Here is a 15,431-nt window from a genome sequence, read left to right as displayed (position 1 = left end):
AGAGAGTGCAAATACCCCCCTTAACATTCCCCTAAAAGACTTGACATTTCCAGCTCTGAAGAGCGGCCAGTAACAACGGAAAGCAGGATGCAATATCCTCTTGAAACAGTCCCCAAATCTGCAAAAAAAAAAAAATCATTTTCCTCCATGTCATTGAGTTCCTTTATGATGCAGGAGCTGTCCAAGGGTTATGGCCAAGAATGGTACTATGCCATGGTGTCAGGAGTTGGGGGCTGGAACTCTGTGTATTGGGGTCTTCTAGGGTGACAGCTGCTAGCTGGTTGGCAAATATGGGACCTTGATTGGGCCACTTAACTCTCAAGTTTGGTGTTGGTCTTTACACACACCACCACCACCCTCTATTCCCCCTCAGATCCGAAAAGAAAGCAAGAGAGTGAGAAATTTTCTTTCACAAAATTGATTGTAATGTTTTAGAGCTGAATTTTCCAGCTATTACTAAATCTCCAACTGACTAATGGTAATGGAACCTTGTGGTGAAAAAAAAAAAAAAAAAAAAAAAGGAAACAGGACTTTGAACACGCTGTAGTGTCCCAAGGCCCTTAGAGTTGCCAGGGGATAGACCAAGGAGGTAGCTAGAAACAGAACTATTAACTTGCAGCGGGAAAGGGGAGGGATGTATAAGTAGTGTAAGGATTCTTCATCACCCCAAGGCACAAAAAAACCCAATTTTCAGATGAGTTCAGGAATAGAGAAAGTGGAGGGAGGCAAGTGGGGGAACTGCCTGTGGGGCAGACCCAGAATACCCCGAAGTCACGCCCTGAGATTCATGCCCAGCCTCTGTGCTGGAGGATGTGCCAGCTGCAGGCCCTGGTGCTTTGCACTCAACCAAGCCACCAGGGCTCATTGTTCACGTGCTCCCGGGAGGCAGCTCACGGTGGCTGCACTTTGGTGTCACAACCCTTGGCCAGCATACAGTAGTGTAAAATGAAGCTTGTTTAGGACTCTCTTTGATGAACAAAGATCAAACGGCCTGGGAACCCCAGGTCTTAATCAGACTTGAGCCAGGATGGCATTTTCACAAATAGTCCGTTTGCTGGGCTTTGAGCAGACTTTGTGCTCAGCACATTCATCCGGCTGCGGGGCGGGTAATCCGGGCTGAAGCCCCTTGCCTGGTCGCAAATCCATTCACACTACAATGCCTGATGTTGGTTTGCTGTGTCAGTTCATGGGCAAATAAGTATAGGGCCCTTCTGACTTAATTAAAGGCGGGGGGGCGGTTAAAAGGAAAGGCGATGGAGGGGAAGATTAAAGCACCGAGGGACAGCATGCTCCGCTGTGTCTCCAGGGTCTGGCAGCAAGTGGGAGAAACCCGCTCTTCTGCTGCCCCCTGGTGGCCTTTTTGAAATTCTTCGTAGGAAGATATAAATGATTTATTAATCCTGCAATGTACTTATGAGATTAATTTTCCAGGTTCTCCACCTCCTTAATGCTGCATTCTAGGTTAAACATTCTCTTGTTCTTCTTAGTATTTTACACAATATCTTATTCATATCATAATCTATATCTTCAAAAATTAGAATTAAAATGACCATTAGAATCTGAGATGCAGGTTCTCAATCTATGTAGTTCTACTGTAGTTCTATTCAAAGGCTCTACATTGTATTACTAGATAAAAATTTTAAGGTCTCCAGATTATTATAAATATCATAGGAAAACTGGAGTCTAGTCCAAACAAATCTTAGGAAAGATTGTACACATGTAACTATTTAGAGAGAATAAAAATGTAAGGGAATATTATTACCATTATTATTTTTGTTAATCCTCACCTGAGGATATTTTTCCCATTGCTTTCAGAGAGAGAGGAAGGGAGGGAAGGAGAGAGAGAGAGATAGAGATAGAGATAGAGATAGAGATAGAGATAGAGATAGAGAGAGAGAGAGAGAGAGAGAGAGAGAGAGAGAGAGCGCCATCCATGTGAGAGAGACACATAGATTGGCTGCTTATTGCACAAGCTCGTGCCCTGACCAGCTTCACGTTATGACTCAGGTTAAAATATAATTCCAAATTCAGTGTTTTCCAAAAGTTTCTAGGTCTGGGCTGCAACTGAGGTATGTGCCCATGACTGGACTCAAACTCGCAAACCTTCTGTCCGTGGGATGACGCTCTAACCACTGAGAAAAACCAGCTAGGAATGGGGAATATTATTTTTTACCTACATAAATAAGCAGATATTAACAATTTTAAGGTTTCAGGTTCAAAAAGAAGATATAAACCTATATGCTTATGTAAAATAATAGTTACAATAACTAACACTTCCATTTCTTTAGAGCCCAGGTTTCTACTTGTGTATTACAAGTCATATAGAACAGTAGAAAATTTAATAAAGTGACATACTGGAAGTTTAGCTCCTAGCACAATATATGTAGCTGGTAAAATGATTATTGGTAGTTATGCATTGTTATTATTTAACAAATTAGTAATTCTAAACCGCTCCCAATGTTTCTCTGATAGCTACATTTTCTTAAAGAGAAATCCTGGGAGAAAAAAGATGTTCTCATGCCCTGGCTGGTGTTGCTCAGTTGGTTGGAGCATCGTCCCATAGACCAAGAGGTGGTGGGTTCGATTCCTGGTCAGGGCACATATCCAGGTTGTGGGTCCCATCCCTGACTGGGGTGTGTGTCGGAGATGGCCAATCAATGTTTCTCTCTCTCTCTTCCTCTCTCTGAACTTAATAATAATAATAACAATAATAATAATAATATAATAATAATAAATCCTTCTGCTAAAAGGTTTCTGTAAAAAAATAAAGGATTGTGGAAATGTATGAAAACATGAATTCTAAATATTCAAATATTCAATTCAATAACTATTTTTGTGTACTAAATTCTTAGCTATAAGTTAGATGCCAAGTATAAACCTGTATATTACTATTTTAGTATAATACTATCTTAGTATTATAATCTAAAATCTATTATAAGAATGACTTTAAAATAAGAAGCAAGTCAACCTAAATGAAACTTTTCAAAATGTCATTACTGTTTTAGATTAGGCCCTGTCCACATTTTTCGATATAAGTATGTTCTCCACCAATATCTCCATTATCATCTCACAATATTCTCTCTATCTAGCCAAGTGCATTTACAACAAGAACAGCACTTTTTAAAGTAAATTTCTACTCTAAACAAGTGAATAGCATTTTGCAAATAATAGACAAGTTTGTAAATTCAGTTTAGTCACAAACTTACTTAGAAGGTATCAAAGTGTCAGGCAGAGGACCTAATGGCTAATTAGCTTTCTATCAAAAGCATATCGTGCTCCTTCCTTCCGATGATATCATCAGCTATTATCGTTTGCAATTGCTAATCATTTTAGAAGGGAGCAGTGGCTAGAGTTGTGCAGTCTGAAGGTCTAAATGTATTTCTTGTTTGTGTAGTCCTAATTTGCAGACAAAGTTCTAAGTTCCTGTGGAAAATTACCTTGCTATGGTTTTATGAATAGCTGAGATTAGTAAATTTGTAAGTACATAATTAAATAAATGAAGCTTTCCTTGCAAATGTGTAAGGAATGAGAAAGAAAGTAATAGAATTATTTTCTATTTTTGTAGGCATTGAAAGGCAAATATTAATCAATTAAGGTGCTAGTTTCCCAAAATGATTAAGAACTCTACAGATCTGTGATTCTGAAACTGTTGTGTACATAAAAATAACCCAAGAATGCATGTTAAAAATGCATATTTGCAGAACTGGCTCCGAGTTCTTTTGATTGTAGAGATCTGGGTAAATATGATGACTCCTTTTTTTAACACTCTCCATTGGTTCAGTGTAATGTAGGCCATCCTTTGGCTATACTGAAAAATCCACCACTAGTTCATCTATTCCTTCCCACCAGATCTGTCACTTTTCAAGTTCCAAACTCCTCACTTTCTGCCTCAGGTTAAAATATAATTCCAAATTCAGTGTTTCCCTAACTTTTGCACACCCGAACATTACACATCCATACATCTCCTGAGCCTTGCTCTGGGTCCCCATTTTGTATGTCTGTTGCAGGGCCCAGAAATATTTATTATATATATATATTTTTTAATATATTTTATTGATTTTTTACAGAGAGGAAGGAAGAGGGATAGATAGTCAGAAACATCGATGAGAGAGAAACATCGATCAGTTGCCTCCTGCACACCCACCACTGGGGATGTGCCCGCAACCAAGGTACATGCCTTTGACCGGAATCGAACCTGGGACCCTTCAGTCCGCAGGCTGACGCTCTATCCACTGAGCCAAACCGGTTCTGGCTTTATTATATTTTAATATTCCAAATGATTCTGGTGCAGAGCTAGGGGTTTGGGACAGATTGCCCTTGCTCAGGATTGCTCAGACTTCCTGATGGAAACATCACCTGGAGCCCTGGCCAGTGTGGCTCAGTTGGTTGAGCATGCTCCCCTGCACCAAGAAGTCATCAGTTAGACTCCAGGCTTGAGCCTCAGTAGGGGGCATGCAGAAGGCAGCCAATCCATGTTTCTCTCTTTCCATGTCCCTTCCTCTATCTCCAAACAAACACCCCCCCCTCAAAAAAAATAAGATAAAATAAAAAGTCACCTGGTGTGCTTGTATAATTGGATTCCTAGAACTAGTGGTATCCTGTGAATGGTTAACAACCAGCATTTGTGGAGTGTGTGTGTGTGTGTGTGTGTGTGTGTGTTTTATATCTTTTATTTTTATTGTCTAAAGTTTTACATACGTCTTCTTTTTCCCCAATTTACCCTCCCTCCGCAGCCATTCCCACCCCGGGCAAGCCCCCACCGCCCCAGTGTCTGTGTCCATTGGTGATGCTAATATGCATGCATACAAGTCCTTTGGTTGCTCTCTAACCCTCCCACCTCCCCTGCCATTTGTCTCTGGATCTATTCTTGTTCATCAAATTATGTTGATCATTATATCCCACATATGAGTGAGATCATGTGATATTTATCTTTCTCTTACTGGCTTATTTCACTTAGCATAATGCTCTCCAGTTCCATCCATGCTGTTGCAAATGGTAAAAGTTCTTTCTTTTTTATAGCGGCGTAGTATTCCATTGTGTAGATGTACCACAGTTTTTTAATTCACTCATCTGCTGATGGGCACTTAGGCTGTTTCCAAATCTTAGCTATGGTGAATTGTGCTGCTATGAACATAGGGGTGCATATATCCTTTCTGATTGGTGTTTTTGGTTTCTTGGGATATAGTCCTAGGAGTGGGATTACTGGGTCAAATGGCAGTTCCATTTTTAACTTTTTGAGGAAACTCCATACTGTTTTCCACAGTGGCTGCACCAGTCTGCATTCCCACCAGTAGTACAGGGGGGTTTCTTTTTCTCAGCATCCTCTCCAGCACTTGTCATTTGTTGACTTGTTGATAATAGCCATTCTGACAGGTGTGAGATGGTACCGAATTGTTGTTTTGATTTGCATCTCTCTGATGGTTAGTGACTTTATGCATGTTTTCATATGTCTCTTGGCCTTCTGTATATCCTCTATCGAAAACTGTCTATTTAGATCCTTTGCCCATTTTTTATTGGATCATGTTTCTTCCTTTTGTTAAGTTGTATGAGTTTTCTTAAATTTTGGAGATTAAACCCTTATCAGAAATATCATTGGTAAATAAGTTCTTCCAGTAGGCTTTCTTGTTGTTTTGTTGATGGTTTCTTTTGCTGTGCAAGAGCTTTTTATTTTGATGTAGTCTCACTTGTTTATTTTCTCCTTAGTCTCCATTGCCCTAGGAGCTGTGTCTGTAAAGATACTTCTATGACATATGTCTGCTATTTTGCTGCCTATGGAGTCTTGTAGGATTTTTATGGTTTCCCGCCTTACATTCAAGTCCTTGACCATTTTGAGTTTATTTTTGTGTATGGTGTAAGTTGGTGGTCTAGTTTCATTTTTTTTTTTTTTTGCATATATCTGACCAAGTTTCCCAACACCATTTATTGAAGAGACTGTCTTGACTCCATTGTATGCTCTTGCCTCCTTTGTCAAATATTAATTGAGCATAATGACTTGGGTCAATTTCTGGGTTCTCTGTTCTGTTCCATTGGTCTGTATGTCTGTTCTTGTGCCAGTACCAGGCAGTTTTGAGAACTGTGACTTGGTAATATAGCTTGATATCTGGTATTGTGATCCCTCTAGCTTTGTTCTTCTTTCTTAGGATTGCTGTGGCTATTTGGGGTCTTTTTTTATTCCAGATGAATTTTTGGAGAGTTTGTTCTAGATCTTTGAAATATGCCATTGGTATTTTAATGGTGATTGCATTGAATCTGTAGATTGCTTTGGGTAGTATGGACATTTTAATGATGTTGATTTTACCAATCCATTAACACGGTATGTTTTCCATTTGTTTATGTCTTTCTCTATCTCTTTTTTTCAATGTCCTATAGTTTTCTGAGTATAGGTCTTTTATGTCTTAGTTAAGTTTATTCCTAGGTATCTTAGTTTTTTTGGTGCAATGGTAAATGGGATTTTTTTTTTCATTTCTCTTTCTGTGAGTTCATTATTGGTGTACAAAAAGGCCATAGATTTCTGGGTGTTAATTTTGTATCTTGCTACATTGCCGAATTCATTTATTAGGTCTAGTAGTTTTATGATGGAGTCTTTGGGGTTTTCTATGTATAGTATCACGTCATCTGTGAATAAGAACAGCTTTACTTCTTCTTTTCCAATTTGGATGCCTTTTATTTCTTCTTGTCTGATCACTATGGATAGCACTTCCAGTACTATGTCGAACAGGAGTGGTGAAAGTGGGCATCCCTGTCTTGTTCCTGTTCTTAGGGGAAATGAGTTTAGTTTTTGTCCATTGAGTATGATGTTGGCTGTAGGTTTGTCATATAGGGCTTTTATTATGTTGAGGTATGATCCCTCTATTCCCACTTTGCTGAGAGTTTTTTTTATCAAGAAAGGGTGTTGGATTTTGTCAAATGCTTTTTATGCATCAATATGATTATGTGATTTTTGTCTCTCGTTTGTTTATGTGATGTATCACATTTATTGATTTGTGGATATTGTATCATCCTTGCATCCCCAGAATAAATCCCACTTGGTCATGGTGTATGATCTTTCTAATGTAATGCTGGATCCTATTTGCTAGAATTTTGTTGAGGATTTTAGCATCTATATTCATCAAGGATATTGGCCTGTAATTCTCTTTTTTTGTGGTGTCTTTATCTGGTTTTGGGATTAGGGTAAGGCTGCTTTCATAGAAAGACCTTGGAAGTGAGCCTTCCTCTTGAATTTTTTTGAATAGTCTGAGGAGGATAGGTTTTAGTTTTTCTTTGAATGCTTGGTAGAATTCCCCTGTAAAGCAGTCCAGACCACGGCTTTTGTTTGCTGAAAGATTTTTGATCTCTGCTTCAATTTCTTTGGTAGTTATTGGCCTATTCAAGTTTTTTGATTCTTCCTGATTGTGTTTTGGGAGCTTGTATTTTTCTAAGAATATGTCCATTTCATCTAGGTTGTCCGTTTTGTTGGAATAGAGTTGTTCATAGTATTTTTTCATAATTGTTTGTATTTCTATGGGATCAGTCGTTACTTCACCCCTTATCATATTAATGATATCAGACTGTTATCATGCAATTTTTTCATTCATGTTTGTGAGATTCATACATAATAAATTTAGCTAATACATTTATTTTTACTTCAGTATAACATGCTATTGTTTGAATATACCACATTTTATGGCCCATTATCCAGGTGGTAAATATTAAATTTCTTTTTTTTTTTCTATTTCAAAATGCTTCTATGAGCATCCTTTAGTATATCTTCTTCTGAACACTTGTGAATTTTTTTCTAGGAAATAGACTAATGAGCAGAAGCACTGTGTTGTACAATATGGTCATTTTCAATTTTATTAAATATTGCAAAATTGTTCTTCAACATGGTTGTAAGAATTCACATTTACACCATCAGTATTTAAGATTTTTACATTGCTGCACATTTTAAACAACGTTTGCTATTTAAAATGTTAATTTGAAAATCTGATGGGTGGGAATGCTTTCTTTTCATTTTAAAACTTAGTTACTGATTATGAATGATGTAGATATATAGGCATATATTTCTGCTCTCTGAAAGAGAAGACTTGACCAAACTTCTAAGGCTATATATCCTTGATATACAAACCAGATAAGAATAATTAAAGAAAGAGCTAAAACCGGTTTGGCTCAGTGGATAGAGCGTCGGCCTGCGGACTGGAGGGTCCCGGGTTCGATTCCGGTCAGGGGCGTGTGCCTTGGTTGCGGGCACATCCCCAGTGGGGGGTGTGCAGGAGGCAGCTGATCGATGTTTCTCTCTCATCGATGTTTCTAGCTCTCTATCCCTCTCCCTTCCTCTCTGCAAAATATCAATGGAATATATTTTAAAAAAAAAAGAATAATTAAAGAAAGGGAAATTACAGGCTGTTGTCTTGAGATCAGAGACACAAAAAATTTAAACTAGACCAATGTATTAAAAATGCATATTGTGACAAAGATTAACTTATGCCAAAGAAGCAAGATAGTTTAATACTAGAAGTCCATTAACATTTCTGCCAAGTATACCACAAAAACAGATGTTGAAGAAAACCATATGACCATTCCAATATATGCTGAAAAAGATTTTATGTAACTGAATTGCTATATCAGACATCTAATGGTAAAACTTTAAATCTGGAAAAAGCAAGAGCAACAATTGTAATTTCATTATTTTATACTTAGTAGGGATTCTAGCCAGTCTATAACTTCAAGAAAATAAATTAATGATTGGAACTAGGAAGAATGAAATAAAAATATTTCATTATTCAGAGTTGATAGATTTATCTTTAGAAATAACTGAAGAGATAAACAAATGAATTAGTAAAATTTCAGCAAGGATGCTACACATAAAAGCAATATGTAAAAAATCAATTGAATTTCTCTATGCTAATAAAAGACTTCAAGAATATAATATGTTATAAAGATGTTCTTTAAATAGCAAAAAAATATATAGGTGTGTGAGTTCTCTTATAAAATGTTTTTAAAGACATTTTAGAAAATGTGAATAATAAGTATATGTGTCCATGGGTGGAAAAAGTTAGTATCAAAGATTATAAATTCCCCCAAGTTAATTTATAAATTCAAAGTAATTTTAATCAAAACCCTAAAAGAAGTTTTCGTGAACCTTCCTGCCGGCCTGGTCGTCCCACGCAGCCTGCTGCTTGGTCGTTTGGTCGCCCCTCACTAACCTCCCATTTGGTTCTAATATTTATATAAGGAAAAAAGGGTGATAACTAAGACAATTTTAAAAAGTATAACAAAGATGGAGAGATGCCCTATAAGATGTAAAGAATCTTTATAAAGCTGTGTTAAATAAGATAGCTTAGTAATACTGCTGAAGGAAGTAATGGAAGGAAATAGAGTCTATATGTAAACTCTTCTTTATATTTTCATGTGTACATATGAAATCATATATATATGTGTGTGTATATATATACACATTATACACACACACACACACACACACACACACACATATATATATATATATGCCTCTAGTATATATCTATATCTATATAGATATATATAGATATGTATATAGATATATATATCTATATAGATATAGATATATACTAGAGGCATATATCTATATAGATATAGATATAGATATAGATATAGATATAGATATAGATATAGATATAGATATAGATATAGATATGTACTAGAGGCCCAGTGCACGAAATTCATGCATGGGGTGGGGTTTTCTCAGCCTGACCTGCTCAGTCATTTGGTCGCCCCTCACCAACCTTCCTGCTGGCCTGGTCGTCCCACGCAGCCTGCTGCTTGGTCGTTTGGTCGCCCCTCACTAACCTCCCACTGGCCTGGTCGCCCCACGCAGACAGTTCAGTCATCTGTTCGGTTGCGATGGTCGCTTAGGCTTTTATATACATAGATAGATGGGTTTTAAAGACACACATTTCAGGTAGAAGTAACAATTCAATGATAGCTAACTACTGTTAGGTTATACACATTTAGGATATTTTGGATGCAATTTTACAGTGTAAATTATTTCTTGGGAGCCTTAGACTCTAGTCAGTGGGAAGACTTTTTGTATAAAAACACATTCTGCATAAACATTTTAATAAGAGACATTTATTTATTCTCTACCCTGTATAATATTGGTATTTTGCATGAACTTGTTAGCTTGTTACAAGATGTTGTTTTGATTCTTTATGGAAATTGCTTCTGAAGCGGTTTGTCATTTCTAGCTGAAAGTCAAAGAAAGTTGAAAATGCAAGACTGAGTTTGGCAAATCTTAATAGTTCGTTCTGAGAAAGAGTTACACTGTCTGTAGGAAACATGTTCCTCTGTTGCTCATTGTAGTTAGAATTTCATGAAGGGAAAAAGCTGGGAGAGTAACAATATCAGTATTGTACAAAGGCTATTGGTTGCTCTTTATTTTTGATTTATAGGTAAAATTGGTGTACAACATTATAATTCAACATCTGTATACACTATAAAGTGATCACTATCTAAAGTCTAGTTATAGTCCTGGCCTGTGTGGTTCAGTTGGTTGGAGCTTCATCCCGTGCACCAAAAGGTCTCTGGTTGGATTCAGGTCAGGGCACATATACCTAGGTTGCGGATTCAGTCCCTGGTTGGGGCATGCATGGAAGGCAGCCAGATCAATGTCTCTCTCTCTTCCTCTCTTTCTTTCTCTCTCCCCGCTCCCCTCCTTTGCTCTCTCTCTAACAAAGAAATCAATAAAAATACACCCTCAAATAAGGATTTAAAAAAATGGTCTAGTTAGCCCTAGCTGGTTTGGCTCAGTGGATAGAGTGTCTGCCTGCAGACTGAAGGGTCCCGGGTTCAATTCTGGTCAAGAGCACATGCTTCGGTTGTGGCCCGATCCCCAGTAGGGGGTGAGCAGGAGGCAGCCAATCAATGATTCTCATCATTGATGTTTATATCTCTCCCTCCCTCTCTGAAATCAATAAAAATATATTTTAAAAAATGGTCTAGTTATACATCACCATACAATTGATCCCTTCACCCATTTTGCCTTCCCCCAACCCACCAATCTATTTTCTGTATCTATGAGTTGGGTTTTTTTTAATTATTGTTTTGATTTGTTTGTTTAGTATTCCACATATGAGTACAATCATAAGGTATTTGTCTTTCTCTTTTGGTCTTATTTCACTTAGCATAATACCCTCAAGATCCATCCATGTTGTATCAAATGGCAAGATTTCCTTCTTTTTTTTAAAAAAAAAATATATTTATTGGGGTGACATTTACTTCTTTTTTATGGCTGAATAGTACTGTATTGTGTGTAAGTACCACATCTTTACCCACTCATCTGTTAGTGGGCACTTAGAGTGCTTCCATATCTTGGCTATTGTAAATAATGCTGCAATGAACATAGGGATGCATATGTTTTCAAATTGGTGTTTTGAAAGTATTCTGATAAATACCCAGAAGTGGAATTGCTTGGTCATAAGGTAGTTCTATTTTTAATTTTTGTGAGAACTCTTGGCTGCACCGATTTACAATCTCACCAACAGTGCACAAGGGTTCCTTTTTCCCCACATCTTCACCAATACTTCTTGATTGCTGATTTGTTAATAATAGCCATTTTGACAGGTGGGGCATTTTCTCTGATGACTAGTGATGCTAAGCATCTTTTCCTATGTCTATTGGCCATCTGTATGTCCTCTCTGGAGAAATATATATTCAGGTACTCTGCCCATTTTTTAAAATCAGATTTTTTTTTATGTTGAATTGTATGAGTTCTTTATATACTTTGGATATTAATCTCTTATCAGATATCTGATTTGCGAATTCTTCTACCATTCAGTAAGTTGTCTTTTTGTTTTGTTGATGGTTTCCTTTGGGGTGCAAAAGCTTTGATGTAGTTCTATTTGTTTTGTTTTTGTTGTCTTTGCCCTAGGAGTCATAACCAAAAAAAAATATTGCTAAGATAATATTAAAGAGTTTATTGCTTATGTTTCTTTCCAGGAGCTTTATGGTTTCAGTTCCTACATTTAAGTCTTTAACCCATTTTGAGATTATTTTTGTATATGGTATAAGAAAGTGGTTTAATTTCACTGCTTTTTGCATGGATCTGTTCAGCTTCCCCAGCACTTTTTATTGAAGAGACTGTCTTTACCACATTGCATATTCTTGCTTTCTTTGTCATAGATTAATTGACACATAAGCATGGGTTTATTTATGGGATCCCTGTTTCTTTGAGTTATGTACCTGTTAATATGCCAGTACCATACTGTTTTGATTACTATAATATTGTAGTATAGTTGGGTGTCAGGTAGTGTGATAGTTCAAACTTTCATCTTTTTTATCAAGATTGCTGTGGCTATTTGGGATCTTTTTGTTGGATTAATTTTTTATTAGCTCATAATGCATTATTTTCTAAAATCGTTATTGTTGAAAGTATTACATGTACCCTCCTTTTTCCCTCCACTATGCAAAACCCTTCTAGTCCACCCTTACCTCCCACCCCAGGCCTTCACCACCCTATTGTCTGTGTCCATGGGTTATGCATATATGCATACAAGTTCTTTGGTTTTATTTCATGTAGGGCACTTGGTTTTAAGTATTTTCTACATTGCTGTAGTGACATTCTTCAGTAGCCCTATATAGTATTTCAATTTTAGTATGACACATATATCTTGGAATCTTGTCTGGAATGAAACATCAACTAAGTTCAAAAGTAATTATATTTTTATTTCAACTCTATAAAGTATACAACAGGCACTCGGCAATTACAGCTGCAGGAAAAATACAGAGCAAATCAAAGCAGGTTAAGTTTATGAAAAAGTTTTAATCTACATCAAAAGAGTGCAAGTGGTCAATGACCATTTGATGACAGTTGTTGCATTCTGACTAACAAAGAACTCTTTCATGTAGAACAAATTGTAAGAGAGCAATCAAGTAACCATAGCTATAAGAGTACAAAAGAACTGACCAGTTGTAAAAACATCATACATTGAAATAAATTTGATAGATGATGCTCAAAGAAATGTCCCTCTACTGGGAAAGCCCAAACCTCTGAGTCATTGTTAAGGTCCCAGAGCTCTCTGTTGATGCAGGGGCCGCTAGAGAGGAGGGCTAACAACACACTGACAATGTTTAGCTTTCTAGGACTGTTGAAAACTTGCCTCATAAATGATTTGCATACACAAGAACTCAGAGAAAGCATCCTGTTTTGTTGAGTGGTGCACCAAGGTACTTTTTCATCATTGGTTTCATAACGAGGTTTGGTTAGCAGTCATTTTCTAGTTTTTCTTTTGAGTTGGACCTTTGTTAATGGAGTCTATAAAATATACTAGAACTTGGTAGTACTAATCTTTTAAACTGAATCTGCACTGCTTAGCAAAACAGGAATACCTGTGTACAGACTGATAGTATGTCATATATTAATTTGACCTGCACATACATTTATACATTTCACAGAAATGACGCTGTATCTCATTAACAGATACACAGCTCTGGTACATTTAACAGAAATAAGAGAACAACTTCATCATTTCTGTAATTCATCAATATTATATAATAAAGGCTTATAAATTGTTAGCAGAAAGAACTGTAAAACGCAGCAAGCTAAGAAAGGACAACATTTTGAGGTGTGTTTGTCTTTGTCATGCAGCATAACACCAAATTTGTTTTTTTTTAAAATAGGATGCCATGAATTTAAGGCACTTGCAACAATGCCAGATAGCCAGGTCGTGTTCTAAACTATGGGACAGATGAGTAACAGTACAGTTGACATAATTTTCAATAATACTGACAATTATGACATTAATTCAAGTCTACTTAGACCTAAAAAACATTATTCAGTACAAATAAAATGAAATAATAATGCTGTGAAACACTAAAAAAAAGTTATATGTACCACAAAATATCACACAAAAATATCTATTTACATAAATATTTGTCTGTGGTCCTATTGTGAAAGAAAACATTGTTATGGATAATGCACAGATCACCTCTATTGCATGAAATCAGTTCCAATAGCCTTAGTTTTAATATGGGAGCTGACTTCCTTCGATTTAAGTTTACCATCAGTGTAGTCATTTAGAAATGAAACAAGGAAAATTCAATAGTTAAATTTATATATTATACATGTGTAGCTCACATGCATATCCCATAATTTTAAATTAAAATTAGGACTTGTAAAGAATATAATAAACATAAATGTTTTAAATGCCACATGAATCTGATTCATATATTAATAACAAAGAAGGTACAAACATAAAAAATCATTTATAGCAATTTTCCAGAAATCATTTTTTTATAATGTATTTAATCTATCTCATATACACTATTATGTTGTTCCTTTCCTTGGCAGTTTTCAGTGTTCCTGTGAGTCAAGACACACAGAAAGCCCTTATTACCCATACTTGAAGTATTAACAAGAAAGTCAGTTAACAAATCAAACAGGTTGTCACTATTCTAACTTACCCAGATGTTCTTTAGTGTGGGAAAATAGAGAGGGCATGAAAAATTGAGAAGTAAAGTGAGACACACTCTATGAAGCTGACCATGAATTTTAGCCCTAGTGTCTTCATTGAGACAAGATTTAAATCCTTAAAATTCAATGTTGAAAATTAAATGAATGTTCTCTGTTAGTAATTCTTGGATGATGTAGTTCACTTTAATTTCTGGGTGATTGCTTTAGACATCCTAATGCAATTCCATAGATGAAATTAACAAAGATGCAAAAACAAGTGGGAGAAATGACCTACAGGTACATAATTCTGAATACTACTGCTTCCTTCTCTATAGAACTTGCACATATTGGTTGTCTTAGACTTGAACCTCAGTTCCAAAATCCATAGTAAGTGCTAATCTCTGGGGCAACTGAGATATTTGAAAAGTTGCAGGAGCAGATTATTTTACTTAAGGACTAGGTAAAGTTAATATTCTAGCATGCCTAACCCACTCTATCTTTTAACAAAAATCACTGAACCTTAACTATAATGTCAAAATGGTATATTTTAAAAGTAATATAAAACTTCTAAATTAGCATTTGTAGCTAGACTTTAGATGGGTGTGTTTAATTTTATATTCTAAAATCTGATGAAGAAAGTGGATATTTTGGGGACTAGATCAATTCTGAGAAATTGTAAGGGAGGGAAAAATTCAATAACACAAAAATAATATCTTAGAATGAAAGTTTTAATTTAATTTTATTCTAATTATAATATGCCCTTAATACTTTCATTCTCCAAATGTTTCTTAGATTATTATATTTTGATAAGGTATACTCTAAAGTAGTCTTAGTATGGACAATTCAAACCAAAATAATAACATATACCTTCTTGGATACAGTGTAATGATCTAGGTGGACATATTTTTTATTATTATTTCTTTTGCAGAAATGTCTATACTTGACTTTTTAAAATCTCTCTTCTGGAAAAATGCAAACCCCTATGTAATATACCAAATTCACACACAGTTCCAAATCAGGATGACAA

This window comes from Plecotus auritus (assembly GCF_963455305.1).
Source record: "Plecotus auritus genome assembly, chromosome: 9".
Lineage (NCBI taxonomy): Eukaryota > Metazoa > Chordata > Mammalia > Chiroptera > Vespertilionidae > Plecotus > Plecotus auritus.
This window is presented reverse-complemented; position numbering follows the sequence as displayed.